Source organism: Mycteria americana, unplaced genomic scaffold (assembly GCF_035582795.1).
Source record: "Mycteria americana isolate JAX WOST 10 ecotype Jacksonville Zoo and Gardens unplaced genomic scaffold, USCA_MyAme_1.0 Scaffold_134, whole genome shotgun sequence".
NCBI lineage: Eukaryota > Metazoa > Chordata > Aves > Ciconiiformes > Ciconiidae > Mycteria > Mycteria americana.
In genome coordinates, this window is record NW_027445474.1 from 66,202 (window position 1) to 91,388 (window position 25,187).

Genomic DNA, 25,187 nt, shown 5'->3' on the forward strand with positions numbered 1-25,187 from the left:
AGGAAGGCAGGGACACAGCGGCACATACAGGAGCAGAGCGGAAGAGAACACCAGGGAACAGGCCAGAGCAATTGTGGGGAAAAGAGAGAGAGATGCAAATCACAACAAAGAGATGGAAAAGGAAAAAACAGCGATGGGTGCAGGACAGAGACAAGGGGATGGGGGGGGGGGGGAAGAGGGAGAGGGAGCAGGACGCAAGAATAGAGAGAAGAGGAGACATACAGGGAAGCAAAAAAAAAATTTGTTGCAGCGTGGAAAAGAGAAGGGGCCAGGGGAGAGGCAGGGGTGGACAAGAGGGGAGACAGGGCCCCAAGGGCCCAGGACTCACCACAGCTCTCGCTCTCAGCGCTGCCGGAAGAATTTGCCAATTCAGACACTTCTTTTTCCTTCCCTCCTCCCGTCCTCTTCTGTAACTCTGGTTGCTTGGCTGTCCTCCACCTAAGAAAATACATGATTGTCTTACAGCTCTTAGAAGACAAGACTTCCTAGACACGTAGCCTCGCTCGCTCGTGCACTACATGGCCATACCGCGCTTTGGGTTAAGCATACAGACCCTGCGGTGCACGCTGGTGGCCTGGCCTGCTGCAGACTGAGGAGGGATCCTTTCTCACCCGGAGAGGCAGGCTCTCTCTTGCCTGCAGCAGGAGGCAGATACTGGCTGGCCAGCCTTCAATTTCTTCCTCTTTACCCTTCTCTGGCCTCTCCAGCTTCAGCCGCAGCAGCTCCTGTCCACAGCCAGCAAGCGCTCCGCCCGTCCCTTTTTGCCCCCACGCCGCGAGGAGAGCGAGCTCAGGCAGAAACAACCCACACAAGCCTGAGGCGGGTACCATCACCAGCAGCCCCAGGGGAGGAAGGGACAACCGCGGCCTCAGCGCAGCCTCTGGGCAAGGCAAAGAAGCAGCAGCAGCCACCATTATTACCACACATCGCCCCTGGCTGAAGCCTCTCCTTCTGCAGGGGCTTCTGGAGACACCGCCCCTTTCCCACACGGCTGCTAACGGCACCCACATTAAAGGATAGTCCAGCGCATTCGAGGGCCAGCTCGCTGCCTTCCCAACAGGGCTTGGGGGCGGCCTGGGGCTACGTGACAGGCTTCAAGGGAGGTGCTGGAAGCTTGGAAGCTGCCCATCCCGCCATGCCCAGGCAGCGAGGAGACAGCCCTGCACCCACCGAAGGGGCTCGCTCGCCTCACCAGTGGCCCCAGCCCTCATCCGCCGCTGGGGCCTCTGACCGCAGCACCGCCATGCTGCTCCCGGGCACAGCGAATGCACCGCCACTGAGAGCACACCGGAGGGTCCATGGCCCCATACAGCAGCGGGCACAGTATAGTGCACAAGCGCGGCACTAGAGTGGCAGTCCCGACTGTTAATTTAATTTTTGTCAAAACTGTTACCCCACAAGCGTGAGGTCCTTTACCCGGTGTGCGGGACGCCAATATACACACAGGGCAGAGGTATCTTTATGGCATGTCTGCGCAGAGATGGGCGCTAGGCGGTAGCTCCACAAAGCTAGCACAAAGTTCGCTCATACAAGTACAGTATTTATACAGTCTAGCTATGCATATGCATAAGTAATTACACAAAGAAGTTTTCTATTGGTCTACATTTCTCTTATTTCAACTTCAAGCTACAGCGCTACTTTCACATGCTGCGCATGCTCAGAGGCGAGGGCTCTCTGCTTGGGCTGGTGTCTCCAGCTCGAGGGGTGTGACTTTTAGTGTTATAAGGAGGATACTTTGTGGGAGGGTGCTTCTTATCACACTCCTACTAGTTGTTTCGGATGGTTCCCAAAACATTTTAATTAGCTTACCTATTTCTTCAGGATGTGCTTCTCTCCCAAGGACAGTAATTCTTGTGTAGATGTTCCGCTTTCCAGCCTCAATCCTCCTTATGGGTTTTACGTAAGCCCTGACCTTCCACCAGCTCCTGGTGGACGACACCGTCAGACTACAACACGACCGGTCTTTTATGCCAGTCAGTGGGTTCAGAATTAGGAACAGAAAGAACAGGACAAGCTAAACACCCACACAAGCCTCGTATCCCTAAGAAACGATTAAAAAAACCCAAACGACCCCCATTTTAGATTGCGTTGGCTTAGGGACTGCCTCCTTCAAGTGCCAGAGCGGACCGGTGGAATCAGTCACAGAATTCAGCTGCCTACCAGGAGACAGCCCTTGTCCTCGCAAGGCAAATTCTTCAAAACATCGTGCTATTTTCCGATTTTATCAACTGCAGCGGGCTTGCCCTACCAGCACGAGTTGAGGTAGGTATTTTCCTGTGGGTTCATTTGACACTACAGTCAGTTTTGAGCAGGTACAAGCAACCAAGCGCGAGATCGAAAGTCAGCTAAGATACCGGCTGCCGTACAAACTTTGTTCAAGATTGTGCCTGCGGGAATGGCACAAAGCCCACGATGACTGAACAAGTGTGTCGGAGGCCCTACGGCAAACAGTGCCGACGTTTCGTGAAGCCCTCCTCCTGTCAAGAAGAGGACCTTTTATGCAGTATCTCTACTGGAATTCAGGCTGCTTCCTACACATTCTGGCAAGTTAGCTTTCACAGAAACCCCGAGAACTTCAACCACCAAGCAACATTTGTAATTCTTGCTCTCTACCTACGGGGAATTTCAGCGAATCAGAACACCACTTAAAGCAAAATTCTGGGTCTGTTTCACGCCAGTCACATATCTAAGCCATGGACAGGGGTCTGTAGAAAGACAACGACTTTAAAAGATAAAGATAGTAGAGTACTCACTTTTCTGAAATTTCTTCCAGTCGTTCCATTGATTTAGCAGCCCAACCCAGCCGTCGAAATTCTGGTGCAACAGAGAGAGCAGTAGCATGTCCACGCCATTCTCCCCTAGCCACAGAGCCTTCCGCTTTGCCCATTCCTGCCAACAGCCAGAGCATCGGCGCCGTAGCACCTTGGGAATAACGCACCTCCCACAGCTACGCACCTTTACAAAAGAACCGAGCGGGGTGTAAACAAACATTGCAATGTTTGCGGTAAGGGCTCCAACAGGGATGCCTATGTTATCACGCTGAGATTCAACCACCACTAAAAATGTCATTTTGCTGCAGTATTACAGGGGTTCGTTGACTAGCGTCAAAAAAATTTTGTTGAAAATTCATTGTTTGAAGCATGACTTCCAAATGCAAATGTTAAGCAATTCTCGTGAGTCTTTAACTGAGCGGAATGCAGGATCTGACTAAACTAATGGTGGATAGAGCAGGGCCAGCCCCATGCTCAGCCCCTTTTAAACCCTGGGCCCAGCCCCATCCTCACCTCATGGGTCCCACCTGTGCTGCCCCGGGCCACAGCTGGAGGCCATGGGGAACAGGGGGCCAATTACCCCAACCCTCACAAGCCAGACACAGCCAGCAACCTGGCACAGGCATGGGCACACACCACCACCAAGCTGGTGCTGCCATGGGCAGATGCTGCCGCCAAGCTGGCACCGGCCTGGCAGACTTTAGTTTACAGCCTAAAGCCGAGGTTGGCCTCTAAACAAGAAAACATGTGAAAGCATCCTTACAGGATGCCGGTCCAGTGGTGTCCATGATAGCTCTCACAGCCTCCCACGTAATAGACAGCTCCCCTGTCCGGGACCACGTTTTGCATGTCCCAGGCCCTCCCCGCACCCACGTTGAAAATCAAACAGAACAATTAGGGACTCTGCTTCATCGCCTCAGCCTCCAGAAGAAGCTTCCTTCCTCTGCTAACGGTCGACACAGATATCCCCAGGCTGTTCCTTGAATGCAGGCTGGCCTTGGGTGCCTGTACTGCCAAAGGAAGAGAAAAAGATCATGCTCTTGTAACGTGCTCCATCATCCTCTTGTTCTTCAAGAAAACAGAAGAAAGCTACCATCCCCATTGCTACATAGGAGAAATTTGTGCAGGGGATGGCTGAGCCCATCCCCAGAAATGGAACACTCTGCTATGACCCTGCTTTGCCTTTTGGCGACAGCGCCCGCCATCGGCGTGCCCCAAACAGGCGAGGTCCCGTTCAGGCTGGCATCTGCCACAAAGAGGAGAGGTCCCCTGTGGGCTGGACAGAGTCAACTGAACAGAGTCTTCAGAAGAACTTAGCCGTGCATTCAGTTTACAAGTAAATCCCACCCAAGCAACGGTAGGGGGCATTCTGGCATCTAAAGGAATTCAGGAGTTAATTTAGTGTTTCCAATGGAACTTTCCATAGCTTGTAAAAACAGCCTTAAAGTCTTTTTCCCTCTTGCACCAACAACGCTTATTTTAGTTCTACTTAAGGGTCCCCTACAACTACTTACTACAGCATGTGTGGCTCCACTATCAATTAAAAATGAAAAATCTCTTCTTTCATTCCCCAGCTTGGCTGGAACCAGAGGATCGTCTGGGGAAATTTTAAGAGATTCCTCCGGCCCCCTTCAGTCCAGCCCAATCTCCGGCATGACTCCAACGGCTTCTTCTGTCTCTCTTTCCCCATTACTCAGACGGCATGGACAATTTTTTTCCAACGGCCCTCTTGCTTACAATTTGCACGCCGATTCCTTCCCAGGGGAATGTCATAACCCTTTCTACTATTATTTCTACAGCCCCTTCCTCACCCACAAAATTCACCTCGTGTATTTTATCTCCCTTTTTCCTGGTCTTCCGTCAAGGCAGCCAACAAAGCAGCTTGCAGCGTTACTCGTCCCCGCTTCTCCTTCTCTTCTCTTTCCTCCCGATTATTACGTACCTTATATGCCATTGAGAAGAACCGTGAGATTGTCATGCCATCCTCGCCCTCTACCTTTTGTCATCTCCTTCTTATATCTGCTGCTGCTTGACCAATAAACAGCGTGTTAAATAACTTTGAATCGCTATCATCTTCCGGATCCAGATCTGTCCATTTTCGAGCTACTTCACGCAATCTCTCAGAGAAGGCTGACGGGGTTTCCTTATCTCCCTGCCTTACTTCAGATAGTTTAGATAAATTCTTAGGCTTTTGCGCTCCATGTTGAATCCCATACAAAATTAACTGTTGATATTCCTTTACCCTCTCTAATCCCTCACACTTGTGTTTGGATCCCACTCCGGATCCTCTTTCGGGAGGTACATATCGGTATTAGGCACCCCCCACCCCCCCGCCTTGTTGGATCAGTCCCTCTCTAGCCTTCTCTAAAATTCTTCTCCTCTCCTCAGTGGTAAACAAAAATTCTAGGAGAGCCTGTACATCTCCCCAGTTAGGACTAGGAGTTGTGATTAACGGTACTATACATTCCTTCTGGATTGTTTCGATAGGATCCGACTGCCTGTTTGCAGTTTAAGAAATCAGAAGCAGTAAAAGGCACGTGTACGTACGCCGCTCTTCCTTCAGGGCCTACAGCCTGTCTGAGGGGAGCTCAAACTATCGCTTTCTGTCCCCTTGTTCTTTTAGAGATAGCACTCGCAACTCCGTCACCACTTGAGCTATCCGATTTGGGCTGTTTGGGGGGAGCTACCAACAGCTGAATATCCTCTTCTGAATTTGCCCAGTCAATACAACGAGGTTTTCCCTTTTTCTCTTTTAACACATATATTCCAATCTGATGTTTAGAATCCACTAAGCCACCTTTCTTCCTAATATCCCAATCGCGCCTTAACGAAAAAAAACATATCCACATAAGGCATTTCATCCCATTTTTCAGTTCCCCGACAACACAACATTAATTCCGATATAGTGTTATATTTCAAGGATCCATTCTCAGGCCACTTTTCACCATCTTCCCATTGATATTGTGGCCACCGTCGATTACAATATCGTTTTAGCTGATTTTTAGTCGTGGCATCTCCCCCAAATTTATTGCAATGCTTCAGGAGGCATCCTAGAGGAGAGCAAAGGTGTGCCTCCTGGGAAGCAGCAGCACCCACATCGGTACCGAAAAACCCAGTATTTCTATACAAACCAGAACGAGGGACGTCTCCCTTTGTCGTGGTTTAGCCCCAGCCGGCAACTAAGCACCACGCAGCCGCTCACTCACTCCCCCTCGGTGGGATGGGGGAGAGAATCGGAAGAGCAAAAGTAAGAAAACTTGAGGGTTGAGATAAAAACAGTTTAATAGGGAAAGCAAAAGCCGCGCACACAAGCAAAGCAAAGCAAGGAATTAATTCACTACTTCCCATGGGCAGGCAGGTGTTCAGCCATCTCCAGGAAAGCAGGGCTCCAGCACGCGTAACGGTTACTTGGGAAGACAAATGCCATCACTCCAAATGTCCCCCCCTTCCTTCTTCTTCCCCAGCTTTATATACTGAGCATGACGTCATGTGGTATGGAATAGCCCTTTGGTCAGTTTGGATCAACTATCCTGGCTGTGTCCCCTCCCAGCTTCTTCTGCACCTGACGGAGCACGGGAAGCTGAAAAGTCCTTGACTAGTACAGCAACAACTAAAACATCTCTGTATTATCAACACTGTCTTCAGCACAAATCCAAAACATAGCCCCATACCAGCCACTATAAAGAAAATGAACTCTGTCTCGGTTGAAACCAGGACAGTATCCACCCCTTATTCCATACCATTTACGTCATGCTCAGGTCTCACACTATGCAATACATTCTCATTACCCACCGTCACCCTTCCCATCCTTTGATATAATACACACATATCATTCCCTTAGTCTATGGACCACCCCTACAAAATATTTGTAAAATGTCCATAAATGTCCACAAAATGTCCACTGAGTTCATTTAGTCCATGACTTTGGTCTTCATCTCTTATGGTTGTTACTCAGGACAGGAGAGGTGGTGTGTTTCTTGGAGTTATTGGGCACCAAAGCCAGCTCAGGTCAGGTCACTGCTGCACTTGCAGTGCTTCTTGTAAGGCTTCTCCTCCATTTGTTCAGGGGGTTCCGGCTGTAGTAATTCCTATAACATGTAACTCAAATCATGGGTTACAACAATTTAAAGGTATATCCATTACAATGTCCACCCCTGGTCCTTTTGGGCCAGGTTATAGGGTTTAACACTGCAATAAACTCCTCCCCTTGCTCCTAGCCTGGCTAGCAACAAGGGGTTCCTGCTATAGTAATTCCCACAACACGCAACTCAAATCCCGGGATACAATAATTTAAAGGTATTTCCATTACAATCTCCACCCCTGGTCCCTTTGGACCAGACCATCAGGTTTAACATTGCAATGAAGTCCTCCCCTTGCCCCTGCTCCAGCCTGGAGTTATCCACAGAATGTAGTACCTTCAGAAGTAAACTTGCTCCAACATGGCCTCATGCACAGCCACAGATGCTTCGAGGTGTACCTGCTGCAGCATGGACTTCATCCACAGCCACAGATGCTTCGAGGTATACCTGCTGCAGCATGGACTTTATCCACAGCCACAGATGCTTCGAGGTGTACCTGCTGTAGCATGGACTTCATCTACAGCCACAGATGCTTCGAGGCGCAACTTATCCAGCGTGGACTTATCCTTGGACCACAATCCCTTCAGAGCTATACCTGCTGTGGCACAGACATAACCATGGCCACAGACGTTTCAAGATATACCTGCTCTGGCATGGGCTAATCCATGGGCACAGACGCTTTGGGGTGTCATGCTCCCACGTGGATTCCTCCACAGGTCACAGTCCCTTCGACTCGAGTTCACAGCGGAGTTCCAGCCTGTCCAGTACACCAGCACAGAGTTCACAGCGGAGTTCCAGCCTGTCCAGAAACAGCAGCAATGCCGTGGCCATCTGCCAGCCCAGGCGCATGGCCATTGCTGTTATCAAAACGTTCCCAGGCACAGCAGAGTAAGGTGATCAGCAGTACAGCAGCACGGCAGGCCGCAAAAGCAAAAAGCAGCCACTAACGAGCCCTAGACTCTAAGGTACAGTAAGGCAAGCAAGCCTATGGCAAGCAGAGAAGCCTGCTGATTAATAGCTAAACAGCAATAACAGCTATAAATTCTATCATCTAGCACATTCCAATCAAATCTGTCATTATCTCAAACCCTTCGGGCCCCACGTTGGGCGCCAAAAAGGACTGTCGTGGTTTAGCCCCAGCCGGCAACTAAGCACCACGCAGCCGCTCGCTCACTCCCCCTCGGTGGGATGGGGGAGAGAATCGGAAGAGCAAAAGTAAGAAAACTTGAGGGTTGAGATAAAAACAGTTTAATAGGGAAAGCAAAAGCCGCGCACACAAGCAAAGCAAAGCAAGGAATTAATTCACTACTTCCCATGGGCAGGCAGGTGTTCAGCCATCTCCAGGAAAGCAGGGCTCCAGCACGCGTGACGGTTACTTGGGAAGACAAATGCCATCACTCCAAATGTCCCCCCCTTCCTTCTTCTTCCCCAGCTTTATATACTGAGCATGACGTCATGTGGTATGGAATAGCCCTTTGGTCAGTTTGGATCAACTATCCTGGCTGTGTCCCCTCCCAGCTTCTTCTGCACCTGACGGAGCACGGGAAGCTGAAAAGTCCTTGACTAGTACAGCAACAACTAAAACATCTCTGTATTATCAACACTGTCTTCAGCACAAATCCAAAACATAGCCCCATACCAGCCACTATAAAGAAAATGAACTCTATCTCAGCTGAAACCAGGACACCCTTCGTTACTCAGAACAGGACAGCGTGCAGAAACAAACAGAACTACGCTACTGCCACCTGTCTTTCCTGGTGCGTCTTATGCAGAGCCCAGAACAGAACAGAGGCTGCCTGCTTCCCGAGACATCTTGCCCCTACCCCCCAAAAATACCTCTTGTCAGGAACGTTGCACCGTTTTGTCACTTACCGCCCGACCGCAGGAGAGGAGCTGAAGGAGTCCCCGATCGACGGGTCGGTGCGCGCTGGAGTCCGCTCAGGCCTCTTCTCCCTGTCGGATGCGGCAAGACGAACCGGGCGAGGCTGTCAGCTCGGTCCCATCTGGGGTGTCAAAACTGTTACCCCACAAGCGTGAGGTCCTTTACCCGGTGTGCGGGACGCCAATATACACACAGGGCAGAGGTATCTTTATGGCATGTCTGCGCAGAGATGGGCGCTAGGCGGTAGCTCCACAAAGCTAGCACAAAGTTCGCTCATACAAGTACAGTATTTATACAGTCTAGCTATGCATATGCATAAGTAATTACACAAAGAAGTTTTCTATTGGTCTACATTTCTCTTATTTCAACTTCAAGCTACAGCGCTACTTTCACATGCTGCGCACGCTCAGAGGCGAGGGCTCTCTGCTTGGGCTGGTGTCTCCAGCTCGAGGGGTGTGACTTTTAGTGTTATAAGGAGGATACTTTGCGGGAGGGTGCTTCTTATCACACTCCTACTAGTTGTTTCGGATGGTTCCCAAAACATTTTAATTAGCTTACCTATTTCTTCAGGATGTGCTTCTCTCCCAAGGACAGTAATTCTTGTGTAGACGTTCCGCTTTCCAGCCTCAATCCTCCTTACGGGTTTTACGTAAGCCCTGACCTTCCACCAGCTCCTGGTGGACGACACCGTCAGACTACAACACGACCGGTCTTTTATGCCAGTCAGTGGGTTCAGAATTAGGAACAGAAAGAACAGGACAAGCTAAACACCCACACAAGCCTCGTATCCCTAAGAAACGATTAAAAAAACCCAAACGACCCCCATTTTAGATTGCGTTGGCTTAGGGACTGCCTCCTTCAAGTGCCAGAGCGGACCGGTGGAATCAGTCACAGAATTCAGCTGCCTACCAGGAGACAGCCCTTGTCCTCGCAAGGCAAATTCTTCAAAACATCGTGCTATTTTCCGATTTTATCAACTGCAGCGGGCTTGCCCTACCAGCACGAGTTGAGGTAGGTATTTTCCTGTGGGTTCGTTTGACACTACAGTCAGTTTTGAGCAGGTACAAGCAACCAAGCGCGAGATCGAAAGTCAGCTAAGATACCGGCTGCCGCACAAAATTTGTTCAAGATTGTGCCTGCGGGAATGGCACAAAGCCCACGATGACTGAACAAGTGTGTCGGAGGCCCCACGGCAAACAGTGCCGACGTTTCGTGAAGCTATTTCCTGTCAAGAAGAGGACCTTTTATGCAGTATCTCTACTGGAATTCAGGCTGCTTCCTACACATTCTGGCAAGTTAGCTTTCACAGAAACCCCGAGAACTTCAACCACCAAGCAACATTTGTAATTCTTGCTCTCTACCTACGGGGAATTTCAGCGAATCAGAACACCACTTAAAGCAAAATTCTGGGTCTGTTTCACGCCAATCAAATATCTAAGCCATGGACAGGGGTCTGTAGAAAGACAACGACTTTAAAAGATAAAGATAGTAGAGTACTCACGTTTCTGAAATTTCTTCCAGTCGTTCCATTGATTTAGCAGCCCAACCCAGCCGTCGAAATTCTGGTGCAACAGAGAGAGCAGTAGCATGTCCACGCCATTCTCCCCTAGCCACAGAGCCTTCCGCTTTGCCCATTCCTGCCAACAGCCAGAGCATCGGCGCCGTAGCACCTTGGGAATAACGCACCTCCCACAGCTACGCACCTTTACAAAAGAACCAAGCAGGGTGTAAACAAACATTGCAATGCTTGCGGTAAGGGCTCCAACAGGGATGCCTATGTTATCACTCTGAGATTCAACCACCACTAAAAATGTCATTTTGCTGCAGTATTACAGGAGTTCGTTGACTAGTGTCAAAAAAATTTTGTTGAAAATTCATTGTTTGAAGCATGACTTCCAAATGCAAACGTTAAGCAATTCTCGTGAGTCTTTAACTGAGCGGAACGCAGGATCTGACTAAACTAATGGTGGATAGAGCAGGGCCAGCCCCATGCTCAGCCCCTTTTAAAGCCTGGGCCCAGCCCCCATCCTCACCTGATGGGTCCCACCTGTGCTGCCCCGGGCCACAACTGGAGGCCATGGGGAACAGGGGGCCAATTACCCCAACCCTCACAAGCCAGACACAGCCAGCAACCTGGCACAGGCATGGGCACACACCACCACCAAGCTGGTGCTGCCATGGGCAGATGCTGCCGCCAAGCTGGCACCGGCCTGGCAGACTTTAGTTTACAGCCCAAAGCCGAGGTTGGCCTCTAAACAAGAAAACATGTGAAAGCATCCTTACAGGATGCCGGTCCAGTGGTGTCCATGATAGCTCTCACAGCCTCCCACGTAATAGACAGCTCCCCTGTCCGGGACCACGTTTTGCATGTCCCAGGCCCTCCCCGCACCCACGTTGAAAATCAAACAGAACAATTAGGGACTCTGCTTCATCGCCTCAGCCTCCAGAAGAAGCTTCCTTCCTCTGCTAACGGTCGACACAGATATCCCCAGGCTGTTCCTTGAATGCAGGCTGGCCTTGGGTGCCTGTACTGCCAAAGGAAGAGAAAAAGATCATGCTCTTGTAACGTGCTCCATCATCCTCTTGTTCTTCAAGAAAACAGAAGAAAGCTACCATCCCCATTGCTACATAGGAGAAATTTGTGCAGGGGATGGCTGAGCCCATCCCCAGAAATGGAACACTCTGCTATGACCCTGCTTTGCCTTTTGGCGACAGCGCCCGCCATCGGCGTGCCCCAAACAGGCGAGGTCCCGTTCAGGCTGGCATCCGCCACAAAGAGGAGAGGTCCCCTGTGGGCTGGACAGAGTCAACTGAACAGAGTCTTCAGAAGAACTTAGCCGTGCATTCAGTTTACAAGTAAATCCCACCCAAGCAACGGTAGGGGGCATTCTGGCATCTAAAGGAATTCAGGAGTTAATTTAGTGTTCCCAATGGAACTTTCCATAGCTTGTAAAAACAGCCTTAAAGTCTTTTTCCCTCTTGCACCAACAGCGCTTATTTTAGTTCTACTTAAGGGTCCCCTACAACTACTTACTACAGCATGTGTGGCTCCACTATCAATTAAAAATGAAAAATCTCTTCTTTCATTCCCCAGCTTGGCTGGAACCAGAGGACCGTCTGGGGAAATTTTAAGAGATTCCTCCGGCCCCCTTCAGTCCAGCCCAATCTCCGGCATGACTCAACGGCTTCTTCTGTCTCTCTTTCCCCATTACTCAGACGGCATGGACAATTTTTTTCCAACAGCCCTCTTGCTTACAATTTGCACGCCGATTCCTTCCCAGGGGAATGTCATAACCATTTCTACTATTATTTCTACTGCCCCTTCCTCACCCACAAAATTCACCTCGTGTGTTTTCTCTCCCTTTTTCCTGGTCTTCCGTCAAGGCAGCCAGCAAAGCAGCTTGCAGCGTTACTCATCCCCGCTTCTCCTTCTCTTCTATTTCCTCCCGATTATTACGTACCTTATATGCCATTGAGAAGAACCGTGAGATTGTCATGCCATCCTCGCCCTCTACCTTTTGTCATCTCCTTCTTATATCTGCTGCTGCTTGACCAATAAACAGCGTGTTAAATAACTTTGAATTGCTATCATCTTCCGGATCCAGATCTGTCCATTTTCGAGCTACTTCACGCAATCTCTCAGAGAAGGCTGACGGGGTTTCCTTATCTCCCTGCCTTACTTCAGATAGTTTAGATAAATTCTTAGGCTTTTGCACTCCATGTTGAATCCCATACAAAATTAACTGTTGATATTCCTTTACCCTCTCTAATCCCTCACACTTGTGTTTGGATCCCACTCCGGATCCTCTTTCGGGAGGTACATATCGGTATTAGGCACCCCCCACCCCCCCGCCTTGTTGGATCAGTCCCTCTCTAGCCTTCTCTAAAATTCTTCTCCTCTCCTCAGTGGTAAACAAAAATTCTAGGAGAGCCTGTACATCTCCCCAGTTAGGACTAGGAGTTGTGATTAACGGTACTATACATTCCTTCTGGATTGTTTCGATAGGATCCGACTGCCTGTTTGCAGTTTAAGAAATCAGAAGCAGTAAAAGGCACGTGTACGTACACCGCTCTTCCTTCAGGGCCTACAGCCTGTCTGAGGGGAGCTCAAACTATCGCTTTCTGTCCCCTTGTTCTTTTAGAGATAGCACTCGCAACTCCGTCACCACTTGAGCTATCCGATTTGGGCTGTTTGGGGGGAGCTACCAACAGCTGAATATCCTCTTCTGAATTTGCCCAGTCAATACAACGAGGTTTTCCCTTTTTCTCTTTTAACACATATATTCCAATCTGATGTTTAGAATCCACTAAGCCACCTTTCTTCCTAATATCCCAATCGCGCCTTAACGAAAAAAAACATATCCACATAAGGCATTTCATCCCATTTTTCAGTTCCCCGACAACACAACATTAATTCCGATATAGTGTTATATTTCAAGGATCCATTCTCAGGCCACTTTTCACCATCTTCCCATTGATATTGTGACCACCGTCGATTACAATATCGTTTTAGCTGATTTTTAGTCGTGGCATCTCCCCCAAATTTATTGCAATGCTTCAGGAGGCATCCTAGAGGAGAGCAAAGGTGTGCCTCCTGGGAAGCAGCAGCACCCATACCGGTACCGAAAACCCCAGTATTTCTATACAAACCAGAACGAGGGACCTCTCCCTTCGTTACTCAGAACAGGACAGCGTGCAGAAACAAACAGAACTACGCTGCTGCCACCTGTCTTTCCTGGTGCGTCTTATGCAGAGCCCAGAACAGAACAGAGGCTGCCTGCTTCCCGAGACATCTTGCCCCTACCCCCTTTTCTCCTATCCCCCAAAAATACCTCTTGTCAGGAACGTTGCACCGTTTTGTCACTTACCGCCCGACCGCAGGAGAGGAGCTGAAGGAGTCCCCGATCGACGGGTCGGTGCGCGCTGGAGTCCGCTCAGGCCTCTTCTCCCTGTCGGATGCGGCAAGACGAACCGGGCGAGGCTGTCAGCTCGGTCCCATCTGGGGTGTCAAAACTGTTACCCCACAAGCGTGAGGTCCTTTACCCGGTGTGCGGGACGCCAATATACACACAGGGCAGAGGTATCTTTATGGCATGTCTGCGCAGAGATGGGCGCTAGGCGGTAGCTCCACAAAGCTAGCACAAAGTTCGCTCATACAAGTACAGTATTTATACAGTCTAGCTATGCATATGCATAAGTAATTACACAAAGAAGTTTTCTATTGGTCTACATTTCTCTTATTTCAGCTTCAAGCTACAGCGCTACTTTCACATGCTGCTCACGCTCAGAGGCGAGGGCTCTCTGCTTGGGCTGGTGTCTCCAGCTCGAGGGGTGTGACTTTTAGTGTTATAAGGAGGATACTTTGCGGGAGGGTGCTTCTTATCACACTCCTACTAGTTGTTTCGGATGGTTCCCAAAACATTTTAATTAGCTTACCTATTTCTTCAGGATGTGCTTCTCTCCCAAGGACAGTAATTCTTGTGTAGACGTTCCGCTTTCCAGCCTCAATCCTCCTTATGGGTTTTACGTAAGCCCTGACCTTCCACCAGCTCCTGGTGGACGACACCGTCAGACTACAACACGACCGGTCTTTTATGCCAGTCAGTGGGTTCAGAATTAGGAACAGAAAGAACAGGACAAGCTAAACACCCACACAAGCCTCGTATCCCTAAGAAACGATTAAAAAAACCCAAACGACCCCCATTTTAGATTGCGTTGGCTTAGGGACTGCCTCCTTCAAGTGCCAGAGCGGACCGGTGGAATCAGTCACAGAATTCAGCTGCCTACCAGGAGACAGCCCTTGTCCTCGCAAGGCAAATTCTTCAAAACATCGTGCTATTTTCCGATTTTATCAACTGCAGCGGGCTTGCCCTACCAGCACGAGTTGAGGTAGGTATTTTCCTGTGGGTTCGTTTGACACTACAGTCAGTTTTGAGCAGGTACAAGCAACCAAGCGCGAGATCGAAAGTCAGCTAAGATACCGGCTGCCGCACAAAATTTGTTCAAGATTGTGCCTGCGGGAATGGCACAAAGCCCACGATGACTGAACAAGTGTGTCGGAGGCCCCACGGCAAACAGTGCCGACGTTTCGTGAAGCTCTTTTCCTGTCAAGAAGAGGACCTTTTATGCAGTATCTCTACTGGAATTCAGGCTGCTTCCTACACATTCTGGCAAGTTAGCTTTCACAGAAACCCCGAGAACTTCAACCACCAAGCAACATTTGTAATTCTTGCTCTCTACCTACGGGGAATTTCAGCGAATCAGAACACCACTTAAAGCAAAATTCTGGGTCTGTTTCACGCCAGTCAAATATCTAAGCCATGGACAGGGGTCTGTAGAAAGACAACGACTTTAAAAGATAAAGATAGTAGAGTACTCACTTTTCTGAAATTTCTTCCAGTCGTTCCATTGATTTAGCAGCCCAACCCAGCCGTCGAAATTCTGGTGCAACAGAGAGAGCAGTAGCATGTCCACGCCATTCTCCCCTAGCCACAGAGCCTTCCGCTTTGCCCATTCCTGCCAACAGCCAGAGCATCGGCGCCGTAGCACCTTGGGAATAACGCACCTCCCACAGCTACGCACCTTTACAAAAGAACCGAGCGGGGTGTAAACAAACATTGCAATGTTTGCGGTAAGGGCTCCAACAGGGATGCCTATGTTATCACGCTGAGATTCAACCACCACTAAAAATGTCATTTTGCTGCAGTATTACAGGGGTTCGTTGACTAGCGTCAAAAAAATTTTGTTGAAAATTCATTGTTTGAAGCATGACTTCCAAATGCAAATGTTAAGCAATTCTCGTGAGTCTTTAACTGAGCGGAATGCAGGATCTGACTAAACTAATGGTGGATAGAGCAGGGCCAGCCCCATGCTCAGCCCCTTTTAAACCCTGGGCCCAGCCCCATCCTCACCTCATGGGTCCCACCTGTGCTGCCCCGGGCCACAGCTGGAGGCCATGGGGAACAGGGGGCCAATTACCCCAACCCTCACAAGCCAGACACAGCCAGCAACCTGGCACAGGCATGGGCACACACCACCACCAAGCTGGTGCTGCCATGGGCAGATGCTGCCGCCAAGCTGGCACCGGCCTGGCAGACTTTAGTTTACAGCCCAAAGCCGAGGTTGGCCTCTAAACAAGAAAACATGTGAAAGCATCCTTACAGGATGCCGGTCCAGTGGTGTCCATGATAGCTCTCACAGCCTCCCACGTAATAGACAGCTCCCCTGTCCGGGACCACGTTTTGCATGTCCCAGGCCCTCCCCGCACCCACGTTGAAAATCAAACAGAACAATTAGGGACTCTGCTTCATCGCCTCAGCCTCCAGAAGAAGCTTCCTTCCTCTGCTAACGGTCGACACAGATATCCCCAGGCTGTTCCTTGAATGCAGGCTGGCCTTGGGTGCCTGTACTGCCAAAGGAAGAGAAAAAGATCATGCTCTTGTAACGTGCTCCATCATCCTCTTGTTCTTCAAGAAAACAGAAGAAAGCTACCATCCCCATTGCTACATAGGAGAAATTTGTGCAGGGGATGGCTGAGCCCATCCCCAGAAATGGAACACTCTGCTATGACCCTGCTTTGCCTTTTGGCGACAGCGCCCGCCATCGGCGTGCCCCAAACAGGCGAGGTCCCGTTCAGGCTGGCATCCGCCACAAAGAGGAGAGGTCCCCTGTGGGCTGGACAGAGTCAACTGAACAGAGTCTTCAGAAGAACTTAGCCGTGCATTCAGTTTACAAGTAAATCCCACCCAAGCAACGGTAGGGGGCATTCTGGCATCTAAAGGAATTCAGGAGTTAATTTAGTGTTTCCAATGGAACTTTCCATAGCTTGTAAAAACAGCCTTAAAGTCTTTTTCCCTCTTGCACCAACAACGCTTATTTTAGTTCTACTTAAGGGTCCCCTACAACTACTTACTACAGCATGTGTGGCTCCACTATCAATTAAAAATGAAAAATCTCTTCTTTCATTCCCCAGCTTGGCTGGAACCAGAGGATCGTCTGGGGAAATTTTAAGAGATTCCTCCGGCCCCCTTCAGTCCAGCCCAATCTCCGGCATGACTCCAACGGCTTCTTCTGTCTCTCTTTCCCCATTACTCAGACGGCATGGACAATTTTTTTCCAACGGCCCTCTTGCTTACAATTTGCACGCCGATTCCTTCCCAGGGGAATGTCATAACCCTTTCTACTATTATTTCTACAGCCCCTTCCTCACCCACAAAATTCACCTCGTGTATTTTATCTCCCTTTTTCCTGGTCTTCCGTCAAGGCAGCCAACAAAGCAGCTTGCAGCGTTACTCGTCCCCGCTTCTCCTTCTCTTCTCTTTCCTCCCGATTATTACGTACCTTATATGCCATTGAGAAGAACCGTGAGATTGTCATGCCATCCTCGCCCTCTACCTTTTGTCATCTCCTTCTTATATCTGCTGCTGCTTGACCAATAAACAGCGTGTTAAATAACTTTGAATCGCTATCATCTTCCGGATCCAGATCTGTCCATTTTCGAGCTACTTCACGCAATCTCTCAGAGAAGGCTGACGGGGTTTCCTTATCTCCCTGCCTTACTTCAGATAGTTTAGATAAATTCTTAGGCTTTTGCGCTCCATGTTGAATCCCATACAAAATTAACTGTTGATATTCCTTTACCCTCTCTAATCCCTCACACTTGTGTTTGGATCCCACTCCGGATCCTCTTTCGGGAGGTACATATCGGTATTAGGCACCCCCCACCCCCCCGCCTTGTTGGATCAGTCCCTCTCTAGCCTTCTCTAAAATTCTTCTCCTCTCCTCAGTGGTAAACAAAAATTCTAGGAGAGCCTGTACATCTCCCCAGTTAGGACTAGGAGTTGTGATTAACGGTACTATACATTCCTTCTGGATTGTTTCGATAGGATCCGACTGCCTGTTTGCAGTTTAAGAAATCAGAAGCAGTAAAAGGCACGTGTACGTACGCCGCTCTTCCTTCAGGGCCTACAGCCTGTCTGAGGGGAGCTCAAACTATCGCTTTCTGTCCCCTTGTTCTTTTAGAGATAGCACTCGCAACTCCGTCACCACTTGAGCTATCCGATTTGGGCTGTTTGGGGGGAGCTACCAACAGCTGAATATCCTCTTCTGAATTTGCCCAGTCAATACAACGAGGTTTTCCCTTTTTCTCTTTTAACACATATATTCCAATCTGATGTTTAGAATCCACTAAGCCACCTTTCTTCCTAATATCCCAATCGCGCCTTAACGAAAAAAAACATATCCACATAAGGCATTTCATCCCATTTTTCAGTTCCCCGACAACACAACATTAATTCCGATATAGTGTTATATTTCAAGGATCCATTCTCAGGCCACTTTTCACCATCTTCCCATTGATATTGTGGCCACCGTCGATTACAATATCGTTTTAGCTGATTTTTAGTCGTGGCATCTCCCCCAAATTTATTGCAATGCTTCAGGAGGCATCCTAGAGGAGAGCAAAGGTGTGCCTCCTGGGAAGCAGCAGCACCCACATCGGTACCGAAAAACCCAGTATTTCTATACAAACCAGAACGAGGGACGTCTCCCTTTGTCGTGGTTTAGCCCCAGCCGGCAACTAAGCACCACGCAGCCGCTCACTCACTCCCCCTCGGTGGGATGGGGGAGAGAATCGGAAGAGCAAAAGTAAGAAAACTTGAGGGTTGAGATAAAAACAGTTTAATAGGGAAAGCAAAAGCCGCGCACACAAGCAAAGCAAAGCAAGGAATTAATTCACTACTTCCCATGGGCAGGCAGGTGTTCAGCCATCTCCAGGAAAGCAGGGCTCCAGCACGCGTAACGGTTACTTGGGAAGACAAATGCCATCACTCCAAATGTCCCCCCCTTCCTTCTTCTTCCCCAGCTTTATATACTGAGCATGACGTCATGTGGTATGGAATAGCCCTTTGGTCAGTTTGGATCAACTATCCTGGCTGTGTCCCCTCCCAGCTTCTTCTGCACCTGACGGAGCACGGGAAGCTGAAAAGTCCTTGACTAGTACAGCAACAACTAAAACATCTCTGTATTATCAACACTGTCTTCAGCACAAATCCAAAACATAGCCCCATACCAGCCACTATAAAGAAAATGAACTCTGTCTCGGTTGAAACCAGGACAGTATCCACCCCTTATTCCATACCATTTACGTCATGCTCAGGTCTCACACTATGCAATACATTCTCATTACCCACCGTCACCCTTCCCATCCTTTGATATAATACACACATATCATTCCCTTAGTCTATGGACCACCCCTACAAAATATTTGTAAAATGTCCATAAATGTCCACAAAATGTCCACTGAGTTCATTTAGTCCATGACTTTGGTCTTCATCTCTTATGGTTGTTACTCAGGACAGGAGAGGTGGTGTGTTTCTTGGAGTTATTGGGCACCAAAGCCAGCTCAGGTCAGGTCACTGCTGCACTTGCAGTGCTTCTTGTAAGGCTTCTCCTCCATTTGTTCAGGGGGTTCCGGCTGTAGTAATTCCTATAACATGTAACTCAAATCATGGGTTACAACAATTTAAAGGTATATCCATTACAATGTCCACCCCTGGTCCTTTTGGGCCAGGTTATAGGGTTTAACACTGCAATAAACTCCTCCCCTTGCTCCTAGCCTGGCTAGCAACAAGGGGTTCCTGCTATAGTAATTCCCACAACACGCAACTCAAATCCCGGGATACAATAATTTAAAGGTATTTCCATTACAATCTCCACCCCTGGTCCCTTTGGACCAGACCATCAGGTTTAACATTGCAATGAAGTCCTCCCCTTGCCCCTGCTCCAGCCTGGAGTTATCCACAGAATGTAGTACCTTCAGAAGTAAACTTGCTCCAACATGGCCTCATGCACAGCCACAGATGCTTCGAGGTGTACCTGCTGCAGCATGGACTTCATCCACAGCCACAGATGCTTCGAGGTATACCTGCTGCAGCATGGACTTTATCCACAGCCACAGATGCTTCGAGGTGTACCTGCTGTAGCATGGACTTCATCTACAGCCACAGATGCTTCGAGGCGCAACTTATCCAGCGTGGACTTATCCTTGGACCACAATCCCTTCAGAGCTATACCTGCTGTGGCACAGACATAACCATGGCCACAGACGTTTCAAGATATACCTGCTCTGGCATGGGCTAATCCATGGGCACAGACGCTTTGGGGTGTCATGCTCCCACGTGGATTCCTCCACAGGTCACAGTCCCTTCGACTCGAGTTCACAGCGGAGTTCCAGCCTGTCCAGTACACCAGCACAGAGTTCACAGCGGAGTTCCAGCCTGTCCAGAAACAGCAGCAATGCCGTGGCCATCTGCCAGCCCAGGCGCATGGCCATTGCTGTTATCAAAACGTTCCCAGGCACAGCAGAGTAAGGTGATCAGCAGTACAGCAGCACGGCAGGCCGCAAAAGCAAAAAGCAGCCACTAACGAGCCCTAGACTCTAAGGTACAGTAAGGCAAGCAAGCCTATGGCAAGCAGAGAAGCCTGCTGATTAATAGCTAAACAGCAATAACAGCTATAAATTCTATCATCTAGCACATTCCAATCAAATCTGTCATTATCTCAAACCCTTCGGGCCCCACGTTGGGCGCCAAAAAGGACTGTCGTGGTTTAGCCCCAGCCGGCAACTAAGCACCACGCAGCCGCTCGCTCACTCCCCCTCGGTGGGATGGGGGAGAGAATCGGAAGAGCAAAAGTAAGAAAACTTGAGGGTTGAGATAAAAACAGTTTAATAGGGAAAGCAAAAGCCGCGCACACAAGCAAAGCAAAGCAAGGAATTAATTCACTACTTCCCATGGGCAGGCAGGTGTTCAGCCATCTCCAGGAAAGCAGGGCTCCAGCACGCGTGACGGTTACTTGGGAAGACAAATGCCATCACTCCAAATGTCCCCCCCTTCCTTCTTCTTCCCCAGCTTTATATACTGAGCATGACGTCATGTGGTATGGAATAGCCCTTTGGTCAGTTTGGATCAACTATCCTGGCTGTGTCCCCTCCCAGCTTCTTCTGCACCTGACGGAGCACGGGAAGCTGAAAAGTCCTTGACTAGTACAGCAACAACTAAAACATCTCTGTATTATCAACACTGTCTTCAGCACAAATCCAAAACATAGCCCCATACCAGCCACTATAAAGAAAATGAACTCTATCTCAGCTGAAACCAGGACACCCTTCGTTACTCAGAACAGGACAGCGTGCAGAAACAAACAGAACTACGCTACTGCCACCTGTCTTTCCTGGTGCGTCTTATGCAGAGCCCAGAACAGAACAGAGGCTGCCTGCTTCCCGAGACATCTTGCCCCTACCCCCCAAAAATACCTCTTGTCAGGAACGTTGCACCGTTTTGTCACTTACCGCCCGACCGCAGGAGAGGAGCTGAAGGAGTCCCCGATCGACGGGTCGGTGCGCGCTGGAGTCCGCTCAGGCCTCTTCTCCCTGTCGGATGCGGCAAGACGAACCGGGCGAGGCTGTCAGCTCGGTCCCATCTGGGGTGTCAAAACTGTTACCCCACAAGCGTGAGGTCCTTTACCCGGTGTGCGGGACGCCAATATACACACAGGGCAGAGGTATCTTTATGGCATGTCTGCGCAGAGATGGGCGCTAGGCGGTAGCTCCACAAAGCTAGCACAAAGTTCGCTCATACAAGTACAGTATTTATACAGTCTAGCTATGCATATGCATAAGTAATTACACAAAGAAGTTTTCTATTGGTCTACATTTCTCTTATTTCAACTTCAAGCTACAGCGCTACTTTCACATGCTGCGCACGCTCAGAGGCGAGGGCTCTCTGCTTGGGCTGGTGTCTCCAGCTCGAGGGGTGTGACTTTTAGTGTTATAAGGAGGATACTTTGCGGGAGGGTGCTTCTTATCACACTCCTACTAGTTGTTTCGGATGGTTCCCAAAACATTTTAATTAGCTTACCTATTTCTTCAGGATGTGCTTCTCTCCCAAGGACAGTAATTCTTGTGTAGACGTTCCGCTTTCCAGCCTCAATCCTCCTTACGGGTTTTACGTAAGCCCTGACCTTCCACCAGCTCCTGGTGGACGACACCGTCAGACTACAACACGACCGGTCTTTTATGCCAGTCAGTGGGTTCAGAATTAGGAACAGAAAGAACAGGACAAGCTAAACACCCACACAAGCCTCGTATCCCTAAGAAACGATTAAAAAAACCCAAACGACCCCCATTTTAGATTGCGTTGGCTTAGGGACTGCCTCCTTCAAGTGCCAGAGCGGACCGGTGGAATCAGTCACAGAATTCAGCTGCCTACCAGGAGACAGCCCTTGTCCTCGCAAGGCAAATTCTTCAAAACATCGTGCTATTTTCCGATTTTATCAACTGCAGCGGGCTTGCCCTACCAGCACGAGTTGAGGTAGGTATTTTCCTGTGGGTTCGTTTGACACTACAGTCAGTTTTGAGCAGGTACAAGCAACCAAGCGCGAGATCGAAAGTCAGCTAAGATACCGGCTGCCGCACAAAATTTGTTCAAGATTGTGCCTGCGGGAATGGCACAAAGCCCACGATGACTGAACAAGTGTGTCGGAGGCCCCACGGCAAACAGTGCCGACGTTTCGTGAAGCTCTTTTCCTGTCAAGAAGAGGACCTTTTATGCAGTATCTCTACTGGAATTCAGGCTGCTTCCTACACATTCTGGCAAGTTAGCTTTCACAGAAACCCCGAGAACTTCAACCACCAAGCAACATTTGTAATTCTTGCTCTCTACCTACGGGGAATTTCAGCGAATCAGAACACCACTTAAAGCAAAATTCTGGGTCTGTTTCACGCCAATCAAATATCTAAGCCATGGACAGGGGTCTGTAGAAAGACAACGACTTTAAAAGATAAAGATAGTAGAGTACTCACGTTTCTGAAATTTCTTCCAGTCGTTCCATTGATTTAGCAGCCCAACCCAGCCGTCGAAATTCTGGTGCAACAGAGAGAGCAGTAGCATGTCCACGCCATTCTCCCCTAGCCACAGAGCCTTCCGCTTTGCCCATTCCTGCCAACAGCCAGAGCATCGGCGCCGTAGCACCTTGGGAATAACGCACCTCCCACAGCTACGCACCTTTACAAAAGAACCAAGCAGGGTGTAAACAAACATTGCAATGCTTGCGGTAAGGGCTCCAACAGGGATGCCTATGTTATCACTCTGAGATTCAACCACCACTAAAAATGTCATTTTGCTGCAGTATTACAGGAGTTCGTTGACTAGTGTCAAAAAAATTTTGTTGAAAATTCATTGTTTGAAGCATGACTTCCAAATGCAAACGTTAAGCAATTCTCGTGAGTCTTTAACTGAGCGGAACGCAGGATCTGACTAAACTAATGGTGGATAGAGCAGGGCCAGCCCCATGCTCAGCCCCTTTTAAAGCCTGGGCCCAGCCCCCATCCTCACCTCATGGGTCCCACCTGTGCTGCCCCGGGCCACAACTGGAGGCCATGGGGAACAGGGGGCCAATTACCCCAACCCTCACAAGCCAGACACAGCCAGCAACCTGGCACAGGCATGGGCACACACCACCACCAAGCTGGTGCTGCCATGGGCAGATGCTGCCGCCAAGCTGGCACCGGCCTGGCAGACTTTAGTTTACAGCCCAAAGCCGAGGTTGGCCTCTAAACAAGAAAACATGTGAAAGCATCCTTACAGGATGCCGGTCCAGTGGTGTCCATGATAGCTCTCACAGCCTCCCACGTAATAGACAGCTCCCCTGTCCGGGACCACGTTTTGCATGTCCCAGGCCCTCCCCGCACCCACGTTGAAAATCAAACAGAACAATTAGGGACTCTGCTTCATCGCCTCAGCCTCCAGAAGAAGCTTCCTTCCTCTGCTAACGGTCGACACAGATATCCCCAGGCTGTTCCTTGAATGCAGGCTGGCCTTGGGTGCCTGTACTGCCAAAGGAAGAGAAAAAGATCATGCTCTTGTAACGTGCTCCATCATCCTCTTGTTCTTCAAGAAAACAGAAGAAAGCTACCATCCCCATTGCTACATAGGAGAAATTTGTGCAGGGGATGGCTGAGCCCATCCCCAGAAATGGAACACTCTGCTATGACCCTGCTTTGCCTTTTGGCGACAGCGCCCGCCATCGGCGTGCGCCAAACAGGCGAGGTCCCGTTCAGGCTGGCATCCGCCACAAAGAGGAGAGGTCCCCTGTGGGCTGGACAGAGTCAACTGAACAGAGTCTTCAGAAGAACTTAGCCGTGCATTCAGTTTACAAGTAAATCCCACCCAAGCAACGGTAGGGGGCATTCTGGCATCTAAAGGAATTCAGGAGTTAATTTAGTGTTCCCAATGGAACTTTCCATAGCTTGTAAAAACAGCCTTAAAGTCTTTTTCCCTCTTGCACCAACAGCGCTTATTTTAGTTCTACTTAAGGGTCCCCTACAACTACTTACTACAGCATGTGTGGCTCCACTATCAATTAAAAATGAAAAATCTCTTCTTTCATTCCCCAGCTTGGCTGGAACCAGAGGATCGTCTGGGGAAATTTTAAGAGATTCCTCCGGCCCCCTTCAGTCCAGCCCAATCTCCGGCATGACTCCAACGGCTTCTTCTGTCTCTCTTTCCCCATTACTCAGACGGCATGGACAATTTTTTTCCAACAGCCCTCTTGCTTACAATTTGCACGCCGATTCCTTCCCAGGGGAATGTCATAACCATTTCTACTATTATTTCTACTGCCCCTTCCTCACCCACAAAATTCACCTCGTGTGTTTTCTCTCCCTTTTTCCTGGTCTTCCGTCAAGGCAGCCAGCAAAGCAGCTTGCAGCGTTACTCATCCCCGCTTCTCCTTCTCTTCTATTTCCTCCCGATTATTACGTACCTTATATGCCATTGAGAAGAACCGTGAGATTGTCATGCCATCCTCGCCCTCTACCTTTTGTCATCTCCTTCTTATATCTGCTGCTGCTTGACCAATAAACAGCGTGTTAAATAACTTTGAATTGCTATCATCTTCCGGATCCAGATCTGTCCATTTTCGAGCTACTTCACGCAATCTCTCAGAGAAGGCTGACGGGGTTTCCTTATCTCCCTGCCTTACTTCAGATAGTTTAGATAAATTCTTAGGCTTTTGCACTCCATGTTGAATCCCATACAAAATTAACTGTTGATATTCCTTTACCCTCTCTAATCCCTCACACTTGTGTTTGGATCCCACTCCGGATCCTCTTTCGGGAGGTACATATCGGTATTAGGCACCCCCCACCCCCCCGCCTTGTTGGATCAGTCCCTCTCTAGCCTTCTCTAAAATTCTTCTCCTCTCCTCAGTGGTAAACAAAAATTCTAGGAGAGCCTGTACATCTCCCCAGTTAGGACTAGGAGTTGTGATTAACGGTACTATACATTCCTTCTGGATTGTTTCGATAGGATCCGACTGCCTGTTTGCAGTTTAAGAAATCAGAAGCAGTAAAAGGCACGTGTACGTACACCGCTCTTCCTTCAGGGCCTACAGCCT

At 49.3% G+C, this 25,187-nt stretch overlaps 1 long non-coding RNA gene across 1 annotated transcript in view; it reads right to left on the bottom strand.

The window, feature by feature from the left end:
- Positions 1–9,359, bottom strand: part of LOC142403199 (uncharacterized) — a 39,739-nt gene extending 30,380 nt beyond the window's left edge. Inside the window, exons 1-2 of the long non-coding RNA XR_012773624.1 lie at positions 9,291–9,359; positions 8,723–8,853 (exon numbers count right to left, since the gene is read on the bottom strand). This is a non-coding gene — a long non-coding RNA (uncharacterized LOC142403199). The remainder of the gene's footprint in view (positions 1–8,722; positions 8,854–9,290) is intronic.
- Between the last annotated feature and the right edge of the window lie 15,828 nt (positions 9,360–25,187).